Source organism: Malaclemys terrapin, chromosome 10, assembly GCF_027887155.1.
Source record: "Malaclemys terrapin pileata isolate rMalTer1 chromosome 10, rMalTer1.hap1, whole genome shotgun sequence".
NCBI lineage: Eukaryota > Metazoa > Chordata > Testudines > Emydidae > Malaclemys > Malaclemys terrapin.
The window spans coordinates 55,804,136-55,813,198 of NC_071514.1; positions in this window are offsets into that span (position 1 = coordinate 55,804,136).

The window sequence follows — 9,063 nt, forward strand, 5'->3', positions numbered from 1 at the left end:
TGGGCGCTTCCTGGAGCGGCATGGGACCGGGGCAGGCAGGGAGCTTGCCTTAGCAGCAGTCCCGCTGCACCCACTGGAGATCGCGATCGACTGGGAAAGTCTCCAGAATTAACCAGTCAATCACAATCAACTGATTGGTTACCACTGCAATAGAGAATGAAGAAGCAAACCTAGCATATAATGCTGTTGAGATCCCAATGCAGACGTCATATTTTCTTTAAGGATTTATAATATCTATAACCTGTGTGGGAAATCAGAAAGTTCAGAGCTGCAAGAAATAGTGCAGAATGCTAAAAAGATCTTATATTATATGTGGTGACCTAATAATAGTAATAATAATAATTGTGGTAGGATGAGAGCTTGAGACATAAGCTTTTCTATTAGACGCCTAATATGAGGCAAGACCTGCTCACAGAATCTGGCAAGAACAGGGCTGATATTGCAGAAATACATATTCCTAAGAAGTGCTAGCCATGGAGCACTCACGCAGACACATCCAGATATCAAGTGGTAACAGATCATCCCGAAATCAAGAATGTTACAAAAACATTCCCCAAGAATAACAGAAACACACTGACCCCTCCTAAAAGATAAGGTCAGGATGACAGTACGTAATAGAGATGTTTTGATCGAACCAACATGTATAAGGTGATAAGTGATAACTAGCCACATCGGGGGCAGTAATTACAGTAACTATGTCAGAGGGGCAGTATTAACTTGTTTGTATTCGGGTATAAAGAGGTATCTCAGAGGGAATATCTTTGTCTGACCTAGGGAAGAACGGAAAGTCTCGCTGTTCACTGAGCTGGTCCATTGTTACAGGCATACATGTATTAGTGGTCCAGTACAGTCTGCAGGATACTAGTACCATGCTTTGTCAACAATAAACCTGGCTGGGTGCCTTCTTCCCTCAACAGATCTTGTGGTCATTGGGCGGTTCACTCAAGGTCTGCCATGCCAGCTGTCTGTGCAGGGCTGCGGCAACACACAGAGGGAACAAACACACACAGCCAAACATCTATCAACATCTAACCACAATAATAATAAATGGTGGGGCAATAAGGCAACTGATAACAATGGCACATGCTTAGAAAAGTTCATTGATGAAAACAATCTACTGGTTTTAAACAATGGCACCTCAACTAAATTTAATGCAGCAGATGGTAGTTTTTCTTTCTTAGACCTGGGATTTATAACAGCAGATATTGCAAATGAGAAATAGTAATGATTTAAGATAAGGCAATCACACAAAGATTTACCAAACAAAACAAACAAAAACAGTTGGAGAAAATAAAGAAAGATAACAAGACAACAGAAATATACAGGCAAATAAAAAAAAAAGAATGGAATTCAGACTAAGAATAGAAACATCCAAGTTCTTATTGCCATCAATAAAATTGTCAGAAGTTCTGATAATGAGAAAGCAGAAGTTTTAACAGAAACTTTCAGAGAGGTGAGTAATGATAAAAATCAAAGTGCAGGTTTTTGCCAGAGTCAAAGACAAGTAATTGAAGGGAGTCATGAACTATTATTTAGGTGAGGTAAAGATGAAGATACTGTCCTGAAAGAATGGGTTTTTATGTGAGAATTTGAGATGAGCTATTGACATCAGCAAGAATACATCCCCAGCTAAAATAATATATGCACAATAATATTTAAATTTCTCTCTGAAGGCAGTTTGAAGTTTCTCTTGGAAGTATATAATACTATATGGAGAAAAAAAGAGTGATACTGGTAGGATAGTATCAGGGGGTAGCCGTGTTAGTCTGTATCTACAAAAACAACAAAGAGTCTGGTGGCACCTTAAAGACTAACAGATTTATTTGGGCATAAGCTTTCGTGAGTAAAAACCTCACTTCTTCGGATGCATAGAGTGAAAGCTACAGATGCAGGCATTATATACAGACACATGGAGAAGTAACTCCCTGCTCTCCATGTGTCTGTATATAATGCCTGCATCTGTAGCTTTCACTCTATGCATCCGAAGAAGTGAGGTTTTTACTCACGAAAGCTTATGCCCAAATAAATCTGTTAGTCTTTAAGGTGCCACCAGACTCTTTGTTGTTTTGGTAGGATAGAAACATGCAGAAATAATTCCAATATGAACACCAGGCAAACAAGTGGATACTTATAGACCTATTGCCCATATGTTCTCTCTGAGTAAAACTATGGAGAGAATGGTGAATGGAAGATCGGTTGCCTATTTGGAAAAAAATGGTATTATAGATAAGGTACAAGGTGGTTTTAGGAGAGGAAGATGCACCATTGATCACACTGTTAAATTAGAAGATGTAATACATGAGGCACGAAGGTTACATGATAGCTGTCTTTCTAGATATTGAAAAGGTGTATGACATTTTCTGGAGGGAAGGCTTGTTGTACAAAGTAGGTGCACTAGGGATAAGAGGAAGAATGTATGGGTGGAGACTTTTTGAGTAAAAGGACCATGCAGGTCAGAGCTGGGAAAGTTATGTTGACGAAGTGTTATCAGCCCAACCTTATTTATTATGATAAATGATCTCCCAAAACGAATAAGTGCCAGAAGCAGGTGTCACTCTATTCGCAGATGATTGTGCTCTGTGGGTTAGGAACAGGAATACGGAGTTGGCAGAAAAGAGAATCAATCAAGAGTTAGGAGAGACCTTTGACTGGGGCAGTGCATGGTTCAAGTTCTTCATTGCCAAAACCAAAGGATTAATCTTTACAAAAAGGAAAATTACAAAGGAATGTAAACTGTATCTGTATGGAGAACAAATAGATATAGTTAAAAGGTTTAAATTCCTATGGGTAATATCTGATATTAAATTACTTTGGAAAGATCATATAAACTACGTTAAAGATAAATGCACAAGAAGGATTAATCTGCATAAAAGTCTTGCTAGGACCAGTTGAGGGGTGGAAAAGAAAATGCTTCTGATCGTACACAGACCCTGAATCAAACTGGTTATTAACTATAGCTGCCACGCATTTGGGTCAGCATCAAAATTGGAACTTAAAAAAGATGAGATTTAATAAAAGCCCAGGTACTTTGAATTGCATGTTGCGCAGTTATTATAGCACCTGTATGCATGCTACGGCTAACTTCTGGTGAAATGCCAGTTACATGACCAATGAAACTACAGGACCTAACTTTCCAGGCCAAAGTTAATGAGAATTGCAATGATAAAAGTACCAAACAAATATATAAGGACTGTTGGGAATTTGATAGGTGAACTATCGCCCACTATGTTAGAATGTCACATGCCATTCAAGTTAAAGTGTGGATGCAGTAGCTGAAAGACAAGGAAAAAGTAAATGATGTCAAAACTCTTGGTTATGGGATAATTAATTGTAGATGGAAAGTTGCATATCCAAATGTGGATTTAGATTCATTTTATAAACTTAAGGGTAAAAAAGAGACAAAGTATTAAAAGTGAAGTGTATATAGATGAAAAGTAAAGTTGTTTTTGTCAAATATATACAAATGGGTCCAAAAGAGAAATGACAGAGAACGCAGTTGAAAATGCTGTAAGAAATGAAAAGATTGACACAGAAATACTCTTGAGTAATCAGGAATTCAAAAGTGTAATACAGAAAAATTTAAAAGAGGAATAACAAAAAATATCGGATTAATGAAAAAAAGAGAAAGAAAATTTTTGAATTGTGCCCCAGAGTTGAGAATTATGACATACTACAGGGAATGGATAGGAAAAGTGAAGTGATTTTATTTAGAGTATTAACTGGCCATTGTGGCCATTGTGGCTAAACAGAAGTCTTTGTCAAATAAATAGAAGAAACAATTGATCACCTTTTATGGGTAAGTAAGGGCTTTGATAAAGAAGGGAAACAGCTTTCTGAGGAATTCAAACATCTTATGGTAACAAAAGTTACATTATGTTATTTAGTTAAAATATTGAGGAAATGGGGTAATATTAGAAAGGTATTGTTACATTGCCCGAAGGATACAGGGCAGAGTGAGATAATTTCAGCCATGGATTATTTAGGAATTATAGTGGGTGGCAGCTGTAGATTATTCAGTGAAGTCTGCTTCACTATTAAGAAAAGAAAAAAAGAAAGAAAAGAGTTGCAGGGAGAAAGTCTGCAGTCAAACTCTGGGGGTTAGACAAGGGAGGAAGCGGTCCAGGAAGGCAGCAAGCAGTCGGAGGGAGTAGGCCTTGGCTGCCAGATGGCTTCCCTGGGATGGACCCCAGAGTAGAGGGAAGACCTGGGTTCCCCTACCTGCCACTGAGGAAGGTGGGGCATAAGGACCACTTTGCCCAGAGAGAGATGGAAGGTCATTGGACTATTGCTAGGTTGGACTCTCTGGTACCCCGGAAGCAGTGGACTAAAGCATGACCTGGCTGGAGGGCCAAGCTGTGGGAAGAGAAGAGAACACTGCTGCAACTGAGTGACTGTCAATAGGGGGCACTTTACGGGGAGTCAGCTGCTACCCTGCCCCTGGCCACAAGAAAGTGCTCCAGTGGTGAGCAAAGCCTTTTACAGAAGAAAATACTGGGTCCTAAAGCACTCGTGATTCTAACGGAGAAAGGCAGAACAAGAGTCAACGTCTGGAAGCTGAAGCCAGACAAATTCAGGTCAGAAATACAGCACACGTTAATAGTGAGGTGATTATGCACTGGAACAAGCTACCAAGGGAGGTGGCGAATTCTCGGTCTCTGGATGGCTTCAGATCAAGACCGGATGTCTTTCTGGAAAAGGTTTTGGCCCAACACAAGTCATTGAGCTCTATGCAGGGGTAAGCGTGCGAGGTTCTTTGGTCTGCGCTATCCGGGAGGCCAGGCTAGATGATCTGATGATCACGTCTGGCCTTAATCTCTATGAATTTATTATGTACAATTCTGGCTTAAAGTCAACACATGCAGCCCAAAGCAGAGGTGGGGACATGGAGCTACACAGACCTTGGCTGTGGTGGCTGGGGAAAGCCAGTGTCTGTTGGGGATAGCTGAGAGGGGAGATGCTTGGATGGCTGGGAGTGATGGGGTGGGTGTTCATCGCTGACTGTGGCAGATGTGCTTGTTTGCAGGCACTGAGGGACGGTAAGGGCAGGGGTGAAAGTAAGCTGGTATGAGCCGGTACAGCATACCGATAAAAAGTGTCCGCTGGTACCAGCCCATACTCAGCTGACGTTAAAGCACTGCTGCAGCAGCACTTTAAGATCGTTGCTCCTCCTCCCCCCCCTCGGACCAGTGGTCAGAGCCACAGGCCCTTTAAATCTCCACTGGAGCCCCGGGTGGCGTGGGCCAGGCAGTGCGGATGGGTTGGCTGGGGGACGCTGACCCCCAGCCCCGCCCCTTCCGCCTGAGGACCCGCCCCTTCCTGGGGCCAGAGCCGGCCCCCATACCAGTAAGTGTTGAATGTTACTTTCACCCCTGGGTAAGGGGTGCTGGGTACAGGGACTGCATCTGGAATTGGGAGGGAAGGGAGCTGCTGGAGGGACAGGGTGGTGGCTGGGGCCTGGAATGGTGTAATGTGGAGGTGTGGGGAGTGGCAGCTGTTTTAGTGCTGGTTTGGGTGTTGAGGGAGGCAGCACGGGGGTAGTTCCTGAGAGGGTGTCTTTGCTTGGGGTGAATACCCCATGCATCTGACGAAGTGGGTATTCACCCACGAAAGCTTATGCTCCAATACGTCTGTTAGTCTATAAGGTGCCACAGAACTCTTTATTGCTTTTTACAGATCCAGACTAACATGGCTACCTCTCTGATACTTTGCTTGGGGCAGCTGGTTGTAACTGGCTGTAGATGGGAGGGCAGAGAGCCTGCACTAAATTGGGTCTCTCTCCTTGCCCTGTGGGTCCTTCCTGCCTGGGATCGAGCAGAGGGAACAGTGAGAGAAGAGGTGCCACAGTGATCTCTGCTGGCCAGCAGGTGCAACTGCCTGGCCTGCCCACTGCTCAGACAGACGTGTGAGGTTGCAGGTGGGCTTCCACTTGGGAGTGCCATGTGAGGTAGATGCTTGGCAGTGCAGTGGGCTGGGGGTATGGAGAGGGCACGAGCTCCTGGCTCTCTCCTTTCTCCTCCCAGGGCAGTGCTATATGGGGCCATGTAGGTAGCAGCTGTCGCTGCTGCTGCCTCCAGGGCCATGTCCTGCACAGGCAGCTTGCTGCTGGGGAGCAGTACCGGCAGGAGCCAGCCCTGCAGCAGCCTCTGCGGACAGCAGCCGGAACTGCAGGCCAATGCCAACAGCATCTAGTGACTAGACCAGAACTGCAGTGTCCCGAAGGAATCCTGAGCTGCTCTTGAGATCGCCAGATGCCAAGAGAGTGCTGCACTATTGTGGAATTCGTGGTGAGGCAGAGCTGCTGACATTCACTCAAGAGTAACTCACTGCAGTTTTCTACCCACCCTTAGCCTTGCAGAGCCAGAACAGTGCTCAGGGAGGCTCATCCACCGTGAGAATGGCTTGGGGATGTTCAGGCAGCAACGCCTGTGCAACTGGAAACTGCACGGGGTGGCAGAGGGTGCGTTCATAGCTGCCTGCTCCTTACAGCTAAAAGAGTGACGTTTTTCCATTGGTGACAAGACATCACTAATTCACCCCCTTCCTCCCCCGGGGCTCCTCCAGGCAGTGGGAGCAGAGACCGGATCTTATTGCTTGAACCCCAGAGAAGCTGGAGGGATAGTGAGGCTATAGGGTGCATAAGGCCTTTTGTTCACACCTACCATCCAGTGTTCTGCCACTCTGGTTCCTATAGGGGGCCCTGGCCTGCTTTGTGTTCCCAGTTTCCCTGCTGTTGGCTCCTACAAATGGCACCTGACCTCCCCTGTTCCTGATAAGGAGCCCTGTCTGTGATGTGGGTAGAAAATGCAGTGCTTCCCTGCTGATCACACACTCGCTCCAGGCTGAATCCTCTCTGAAGCCGGGAGCTGCTGTGTGCTGAAACGCACACTTGCAAAGCTTTCTGCGCACCAGAACGCTTGTCACAGCATTTGCAGCTGCAGTTTCTTGTTCAGCTAGACCAGCCATATTGTGCTGGGTTGCTCAAAAGCCAAAACAGCTTCCCTCCCCCACGGAGTGGCTCCAGCTGCAAACACACCTGCTGACAACTTGCTTCTTGGCAAAAACCAGCATGCCCCTTTCTGTGTGTGCAGTAAAGGAGATGAAAGGGCCAGGAGAATCAATCATTCTCAAATTGCCCAAGGGTCAGAGATTTCTCTGCACTGTATTGATTCTCTTTTTAATGCTTAAACATTGCAAGCAAGAGGTTTGCTCATCCCAGGGCATTGGTCTTGCACATTGGAGACTGCAGTATCCTGGGGCCATCATTGATCTTAGTGTAAGCCACACACCTCCTGGGTGTGGTGTTCCGTCCCCTCTAGTGGCACCGAGACCACTTAGAGATTAATGAGGCTGCTACACCCTTAACTAAGGGCCATGTGGCTTTTAGCTCATGCTCATTCACTAAGCTCCCAAGGTCCCAGGTTCAATCCTATATACTGGGATCTGTCGCTATTACATTAGTACTGGGCACTATCCTCTGGCAGAATTACACGTGAGGCCTAACTTAATCCCTTCCTTTAGAACCCTTTCCCAGTGAGGACTCCCATGTCTGTCAGGCAAAAGCAACCTCTGCTAATGCAGGCACAAAGGTCTGGGCATCGTGAGCACAGTTGAGATATACAAGGGGGAGACTGTACAACTTGTCAAGAGGTTTCACTTCTGAAAGCAAATAGAGATGTTCAGAGAGGAAATTATAAGCACCAGCCAGTTTGGGGGTCTTTGATACATGTCAGCACTGGGCAGCTGTAGTATCAGACCCTAAACAGACAGCCAATATTAAAGTCACACAGCCTTCTCTTTCCACACTGGAGGGCAAATTCAATATGAACTCAAGCCAAACACTTCACTGGAGACCTTCTTTCCCTCTTCCTCTTTCAACTTTAAGTGCTATAACCCAGATCAGAGGCAAAGAATAAAGCAAAAGTTTCACTGGCTCTTGCTGGAGGCAGTTGCCTTTCACAAATGGATACATCTGAATGAGAGAACCTGCTTCGGTGTCACACTTAAAGTTGACTAGGTAGACCTGTTAATATAAAAATAACCTATTGTAAAAACTGGAGTCTTCCCTCCCTGTCTCATTGATAACTCCCGAGAGGATTCAGACTGAAAGAACTTTCAAAATCTAATTTCCTGGTCACTCAGAAAGCTGTTCCTTTGCTTTTATCTTTCAGAGGTATAGACAGTGATGTCAAACTGGTCAGTTTCCCTTTCTGTTTTTAGTCACTTTCACAATCTAGGTCTCCAGCTCAGGAGGTTACTTACAGAAAACAAAAAACAAGCAAACAAAAAAAAACCAGACCATTTTGAGATAAATCTTTAAACCATAGCTATTCCGGATAGGTTTTCTAACCCTTTGTAACAAAAGCTAAATTTGCATTCTAAAATCAATGGACTGTTCTTTGATATTTTATTCTTTTCTACTGGAAGTTTGCAATTAAAATCCTAAATGTATATTACAGCCCCTACTTACTAAGTCATGTGAATGACATGGAGATCCCTTGTGAATTACTGAATTTTGCAAGTTAGTAAGCTCCTGATCCTGCAAACACTTAGAACATATGTAACTATTCATGTGAATAACCCCACTGAGTTAAATGCAGCTACTCCTGTGAGTAAAGTTAAGCATGTGTTTAGGTGTTTGCAGGATTAGGGTGTAGGTGACAAAATACCACAAGAGAAGGGACAGTGCATCACAGAATGTACTTTCTTCAGTTAATTAGACACTTGCAGTTTGTTTGAATTACATATCACATTATTATTACACCCACAGTAAATACCGGGGAATAGTCAGGTTTTAAAGATAATGACACCTTCATGATTAATATGAGACCTCACTTCAGCACATGCAGAGTGCAGCTTTGTGAAGGAGTAGAAAGAGGCCATTGATATTTTGGATGAATTATAGGGTAGGTCTACACTGCAACCAGAGGTGTGACTGCAGCATGTGTAGCTTTGATCTCACTAGCTCCAATAACAATAGAGGGAAACCATGGCAGTGAGGGTCATGCAAGCCCGCCTGGACCCCTGGGAATATACTCAAGCAGTTAGCTCATGCTGTCAAGGCTT